Raw genomic sequence first — 7819 nt, 5'->3', positions numbered from 1 at the left:
TACTAGAGTAGATTATATTACAGCTAAATATATTAATATATTTTCTATTTCATACTGTAATTACAAACATACTGCAATAAATTAAATATCTAATAGAATTTTCTTCTAAAATAATCAATTGAATTTAGGTATTTTATTTGGTAAATTTCTATAGTATGTCCCTTTTGCCAAGTATCACTATTAAAATCACTATAACTATTTTGTTTCAAGCACAACTTCAACTGAAAATAAATTTGACAATTCCTAAAACAATAAAGAGAGCATTTTTCTTTCCACCCAAATTAGTTTACCAAATTAGTTTACCATTAGTTTACTAAGAAATTAGTTCTTTCCACCCAAATTTGTTTATCGCCATGTTCTAAGCTATTTTCCTATCTCACTTCCAAGTTAAGACAGTTCATATAGTGCTAAGAGTTGAAGCTTGGATATTTAGAATCAAGAAACAGGCTATATGAAATGAGAGCAAACTCTGATTTTTACCTAAGTTGGTTTATCCAGGAGTTTTTCTTAAACAAGATGATAGCTTCTCAGATGAATTCACACATGATCACAAGTACTGGAGATCGGCATTCTGCCTCTAATATGAAGATGAAGGAAGGCAATTTTGAACTGTGTTATTTTCCAAACAGAAGGACTTAGCTTTATGCCAGGGAGAATCTTATGAGTAACAAGAGAGAGTAGTATGAAACTGGACTGCACAGAGAAACAACCTCAGTTACCTTGCATTTGTCTCTGGGGATATACATCAGACATTGCTAATTAGCTATGTTGTAAGCTGTCCAGAGATAATATTCCTCAGAGAAAAGGCACCATCAAAAAGGGTGCCAGATTGTATATACTCCCCCTAATTTATAATTTCATATGTTTGAGAGAAAGCATAAAACTGCCTAGGCCGTACAGTTGCCAGGTTTGAATGATGCAGATTGTTTCATCAAAGATGTCCTTGAGGTTTAGGTGGGAAAGTGTTTCATCAATGTTTTCCCCTAAGTATTTGATAGTTTCCGGTCTGACATCCAAATCTTTGATCCATTTGGAGTTGATTTATGTTTCTGGTGAGATAAAGTGGTTCAATTTCATTCTTCTGCATGTTATAACCCAGTTTTCCCAGCACCATTTATTGAAGAGAGCCTCCTTTCTCCATTTAATACTTTGGGCCCCCTTATCAAAGATTAGATGTCCATAGGTGTTGGGGTTTAGATCTGGGCTTTCAATTCTGTTCCACTGGTCTGTGTGCCTATTTTTGTTCCAGTACCAGGCTGTTTTGATGATGATGGCATTATAATATAATTTGAGATCTGGGAGTGTGATGCCTCCATTTCTGTTTCTTTTCCTCAAGATGGTTTTGGCAATTCTAGGTGTTTTCAGGTTCCAGATAAATGAATGTAGTTTTTGTTCTATTTTCTTAAAGAAGCTTGGTGGAATTTGATGGGTATCACATTAAATTTGTATATGGCTCTGGGGAGACTATTCATTTTGATGATATTTATTCTTCCGATCCATGAGCATGGTATGTCTTTCCATTTCTTGGTATTAGTTTCTATTTCCTTGAAGAGTGACTCATAGTTTTCAATATACAAGTCTTTCACTTCTTTGATCAGCTTTACTCCTAGGTATTTTATTGATTTTGTTGCAACAGTGAATGGGAGTGATTTCTGGATGTCTTCTTCTTCAGTTTTAGTGTTTGCATAGAGAAATGCCTCTGATTTTTGTACATTGATTTTGTAGCCTGACACCTTGCTATATTGCCTAATAACTTCCAGTAATTTTCTACTGGATTCTTTAGGTTATTTCTACGTATACTATCATGTCATCTGCAAATAGTGAGAGTTTTACTTCTTCCTTTCCAATCTGTATTCCTTTGATTTCTTTCTCTTGCCTGATTGCTATGGCAAGAACTTCCAATCCAATGTTGAAGAGTAATGGTGATAGAGGGCAGCCCTGTCTAGTCACTGATCTGAGAGGAAATGCTTTCAACTTCTGTCCATTGAGTATGATGTTGGCTGTTGGTTTGCTATATATGGATTCCACTATCTTGAGGAATTTCCCGTCTATTCCCATTTTTTGTAGAGTTTTGAGCATGAATGGGTGTTGGATTTTGTCAAAGGCTTTCTCTGCATTTATTGAGATAATTATGTGGTTTTTGGCTTTGATTTTATTGATGTGGTGAATGACATTGATAGACTTATGGATGTTGAATCAGCCTTGCATTCCTTGGATGAATCCCACTTGGTCATCATGAACTATCTTTTTGATATGCTGCTGTATCTGGTTGGCCAAGATCTTGTTTAATATTTTGGCATCTATGTTCATCAGAGATATTTGTCTGTAGTTTTCCTTTTTGTGTGTGTCTCTATCTGCTTTTGGTATCAGAGTGATGTTGGCTTCATAGAAGGTGGAAGGGAGTGTCCCTGTTTCTTGATCTTATGGAAAAGCTTTAGAAGTATGGGTATTAACTGTTTCCTGAAGATTTTGTAGAATTCGTTTGTGAAGCCATCTGGTCCAGGACTTTTGTTATTGGGGAGATTCTTAATAACAGTTTCGATTTCTTTGTCTGTGACTGGTGCATTTAGGTTTTTTAGTTCTTCTTGGTTCAGTTTTGGAAGGGCATATGCTTCTAGGAATTCTTCCGTTTCTTCCAGATTTTCTAGCTTGGTGGCGTATAGTTCTTCATAGAAGTCTCGCATAATTTTCTGGATTTCTGTGGTGTCAGTTGTGATATCTCCTCTATCGTTTACAATTCTATGAATTTGAGTCTTCTCCCTTTTTTGTTTAGTGAGTCTGGCTAGGGGTTTGTCAACCTTGTTTAATTTTTCAAAAGAACCAACATTTGGCTTCATTGATCTTCTGTATGGTTCTCTTATTTTTGATGTTGTTTAGTTCTGCTCTAATTTTAGTGATTTCTGTCCTTCTGGTTGCTTTAGGATTCCTTTATTCCTCTTCCTCTAAGTCCTTAAGGTGTGCAGTAAGGTTGTTTATTTGGATTTTTTCTTGCTGTTTAATATGTGATTGTATGGCTCTGAGTTTCCCTCTCAGTACTGCTTTAGCTGTGTCCCAAGTTTTTGATAGCTTGTGTCTTCATTTTCAATTGTTTCCAGGAACATTTGTATTTCCTGCTTGAGTCTCTCTGACCCAGTGGTTCTTAAGCAGTTGTTGTTTAGTTTCCAAATTCTGTGACTTTTAATAATTTTCTGTTTGTTGTTAAATGTTAGTTTTACTCCACTGTGGTCTGAGAAGGTACTTGGGATGATTTTGATGCTCTTCAATTTATTGATGCTGTCTTTGTGTCCTAACATGTGGTCTATCCTTGAGTATGGTTGTATGGATTTGAAAAGAATGTGTATTCCAATTTTTTGGGGTGAAGAGCTCTGAAAATGTCCAAGATGTCTAGTCTGTCCATCTCTTCATTTAATTCTCTTGTTTCTTTGTTGATTCTGTGTTTTGTTGATCTGTCTAAGTGTGAGAATGGAGTGTTAAAGTCTCACACTGTTATTGTATTATTATTGATGTATTTTTGAAGTTCTTTGAGAAGGTGCTTGATGTATTTAGGTGGTCCCTCATTGGGTGCTTAGATGTCAATAATTTTTATATCTTCTTGGCTGATTGATCCTTTAGTCATTATGTAATGACCTTGCCTATCTTTTATTACTTCATTTAATTTAAAATCTATTGTGTCAGAGATGAGAATGGCTGTTCCTGCCTTTTTTTCTAGTCCATTAGCCTGCAGGATAGTTTTCCATCCTTTCACTTTGAGTCTGTGTTTATCTTTTGGGCCAAGTGGGATTCTTGCAAGCAGTATATGGTTGGGTTATATTTTCTGATCCATCCTCCCACTCTGTGCCTTTTGATGGGTGAGTTTAAGCCATTGACATTTACTGATATTATGGATTTAATGTGTTGTAGTGCCATTGTTCAACAAGTTTTCATTTGATATGTTGCAAGTAATATAGTGATGTTCTTGTTTATAAGAGGTCTTTTAGAACCTCTTTCAGGGCCAGTTTGGTGATGGTTGCTTCCTTTAACTGTTGTTTCTCTGAGAAGTTTTTGATGACTCCATCTAATTTGAATGAAAGTCTAGTGGGATATATTATCCTTGGTTGAAACCCTTTTTCATTCAGGGCTCGATAGATATCTCTTTTTTTCTTTTTTTTTTTTTAATTTCTTATTTAAGAAAGGATTAATGAACAAAAACATAAGGTAGGAGGGGTACAACTCCACACAATTCCCACCACCCAATCTCCATAACCCACCCCCTCCCATGATAGCTTTCCCATTCTCTTGCCCTCTGGGAGCATGGACCCAGGGTCGTTGAGGGTTGCAGAAGGTAGAAGGTCTGGCTTCTATAATTGCTTCCCCGCTGAACATGGGCGTTGACTGGTTGGTCCATACTCCCAGTCTGCCTCTCTCTTTCCCTAGTAAGGTGTGTCTCTGGGGAAGCTGTGCTCCAGGACACATTGGTTGGGTCTTCAATCCAGGGAAGCCTGGCCAGCATCATGGTGGCATCTGGAACCTGGTGATTGAAAAGAGAGTTAACATACGAAGCCAAACAAATTGTTGAGCAATCATGGATCCCAAGCTTGGAATAGTGTAGAGGAAGTGTTAGGGAGGTACTCACTGCAAACTCTAGTGTACTTCTGCTTTCAGGTATATATTTTGCAGTAGTTTATGGATACATGTGAACATAAGCTCTCTCTCACAGAAACTGGTGTATATCTAGGTTATGGGACTTTGTTAGAAAGTGAACTACCTGAGATGAAATTAGAGTGTACTATAAAAGGAAAGGTCTCACCCGAGTAATGAAGCTGAAGGGTTATCATTCCACACGTGAAGTCTCTGGACACAGTCTGAGCTGAAGCATGTTGAGGTGGCAATCGTTGCGTTGTCGATAGATATCTTGTCATTCTCTTCTGGCCTTTAGAGTTTGGGTGGAGAAGTCTGCTGATAGACTTATGGGTTTTCCCCTGTATGTGTTTTTTTGTTTTTTCTCTTGCAGCCTTTAGGATCCTTTCTTTATCCTTCCTTCTTTTCATTGTGACTATGATGTGTCTTGGTGTCTTCAGGTCTGGGTTTATTCTGTTTGGGACTCTGAACCTCTTGGATCTTAATGTCCTTTCTGTTGTTCAGGTCTGGGAAGTTTTCTTCTATAATTTCCTTTAGCATGCTTGTTTCCCCTTCCTCTCTTTCTTCCTCTGGCAGGCCAATTATACGAATGTTACTTCTTTTGAGATCATCCCATATGTCTCTGCTGTTGTTTTCAGTGTCTCTCAATCTCTTTTTTAGCTCTTTCACCTCTTTCTTAGTTTTCTCTAGCTCATCCTCTGTCTGACTAATTCTGTTTTCTGCTGCTAGTCTGCTTTCCCTTCCCTCTGCTGCTTTCTTCTTTACAGCGATTTCAGCTTTCAGTTCTCTAATTGCCTCAAGATAGTATTTTCCTTGAGGGTCTCATCTGTTGTTTCCCTAATACTGCTATTCCTTTCCTCCAAAGTTGTTTTCATTTCTGTGATTAATAAATTCATTATTGCTTACATGCTTTTCTTATCTATGGTTACTTCTGGCTGATTTGTAGTTTCTTCTAGTCTCTTGTCTTCATTCATTGTATTAGTAGTTTTATTTGCTCTTGATCTACCCATTTTTAATGTGTTTTTTAATTTATGTTCCGTTGTTCCTCAGTTGTTTTGTTTTATGTACAAGCCACACTACACTAAATACCTTTATGAAAAATGCAATCACCACCCTCAGAAATTACAATAGTAACTAAAGCAATGAATGAAGCAGTTTAACCATTACCAGTTGGTCCCACAATGTCTCCAGTTCAAGAAAAAATAGCAACCAAATCTAAATGTTAAAGAAAGAGAAAAGAAAAAAGAGATATCAGGAATAGACAATTATGCAAATCTACTGTCCACTGTAGACTCTAGGAGTAGCAAGAGGGGAAGGGGAAGTAGATCAGAGACACACACAAAGAGAGTCCACTCTGAGTCAGACTTCTTCCCTGAAATAGTACACAAATAAGTATCAGTGAATTCAGAAGGCAGAGGGAGGAGGAAGGGATAAAGGAAGACAGGGGGAAAAGGGAGAGAAAATAAAATAGAAAAGAAGGAAACAGAAAAAAAAAGCAGTGAAAGGAGAATTGTATTTTTTTTTTTGAATTGGCTTGGAGGTGGCAGAAGGGCGATAGTAGATAGAGGAGGTATGAAAAGTGAGACAAGTTTCTCTCACAGTAAGTGATAATTCTTGTCACCTAGCAATGGAAAGTATACTAAGAGTTAATTTTGGTCAACCTGAGGGAGGGGAAGAAAGGAATATGCATGTATATATAATATTATTTGTAAAATAGAACAGAGTAAAAAACCCAAGCAGTGGGTCTGCAGCTTGGACAACTCCCAGTTATCCTATGTTCATTGAGTCTAGACAGCTGATTGAGAAAGAAAACACAAAACAAAACAAATGAGAAAAAAAAAAAACTTTCAAGCAGTCTTTCCCAGGCTGGGTGAGGCTTGCTTGATTAGCTAATTGTCACTTGAATGTGTCTAAGTCCCTTACTCAGAGGAAAAACAAAAATAGCCTAGAAATTTGGAAGCAGGGTTTAATGGCACCCCGATGGGCCAGGAATCTTGGGAAAGAAAGGAGCTAAATGGGGAGCCTGCTAGCAGCAGCTCCCTACCCTTGGGGTCTGGTTATGGAGAGAGGGGAACTGAGAGAAATAATCAAGAAATTTCCTTTCTTTTTGCTCTAATTTTTAACCCAAATTGAATTATAGTCACCTCCCTCATCCACGTTTAGGATGCGTCCTTGCTTCTCCTGCTGAAGGCCAGGATTTCAAGGCTTTCTAGCAGTTGATGTCAGAGCCCATGGGTGCTGCTACTTTCCAATCACCATCTTGGCTCCGCCCTCTCAGCTTTCCTATTCTTTATCCCTCTGGGAGTATGGACCCAGGATCATTGTGGGATGCAGAGGGTGGAAGGTCTGGCTTCTGTAATTGCTTCTCTGCTGAACATGGGCATTGGCAGGTGGATCCATACTCCCAAACTATTTCTTTTCTTTTTTTTTTTTTTATTAAAGAAAGGATTAATTAACAAAACCATAAGGTAGGAGGGGTACAACTCCACACAATTCCCACCACCCAATATCCATAACCCACCCCCTCCCCTGATAGCTTTACCCTTCTCTATCCCTCGGGGAGCATGGACCCAGGGTCATTGAGGGTTGCAGAAGGTATAAGGTCTGGCTTCTGTAATTGCTTCCCCGCTTCTTCTTCTTCTAGCGTTTGCTTCCCTGCTGAACATGGGCATTGACTGGTCGGTCCATACTCCCAGTCTGCCTCTCTCTTTCCCTAGTAGGGTGGGTCTCTGGGGAAGCTGAGCTCCAGGACACATTGCTGGGGTCTTCAATCCAGGGAAGCCTGGCCAGCATCATGGTGGCATCTGGAACCTGGTGATTGAAAAGAGAGTTAACATACGAAGCCAAACAAATTGTTGAACAATCATGGACCCAAAGCTTAGAATAGTGTAGAGGAAGTGTTAGGGAGGTACTCACTGCAAACTCTAGTGTACTTCTGCTTTCAGGTATATATTTTGCAGTAGTTTATGGATACATGTGAACATAAGCTCTCTCTCACAGAAACTGGTGTATATCTAGGTTATGGGACTTTGTTAGAAAGTGAGCCACCTGAGATGAAATTAGAGTGTACTATAAAAGGAAAGGTCTCACCCGAGTAATGAAGCTGAAGGGTTATCATTCCACACATGAAGTCTCTGGACACAGTCTGAGCTGAAGCATGTTGAGGTGGCAATCGTTGCGTTGGTTAGGTTGTGATCGGCGG

Source organism: Erinaceus europaeus, chromosome 4 (genome assembly GCF_950295315.1).
Source record: "Erinaceus europaeus chromosome 4, mEriEur2.1, whole genome shotgun sequence".
In the NCBI taxonomy this organism is placed as follows: domain Eukaryota; kingdom Metazoa; phylum Chordata; class Mammalia; order Eulipotyphla; family Erinaceidae; genus Erinaceus; species Erinaceus europaeus.
This window is presented reverse-complemented; position numbering follows the sequence as displayed.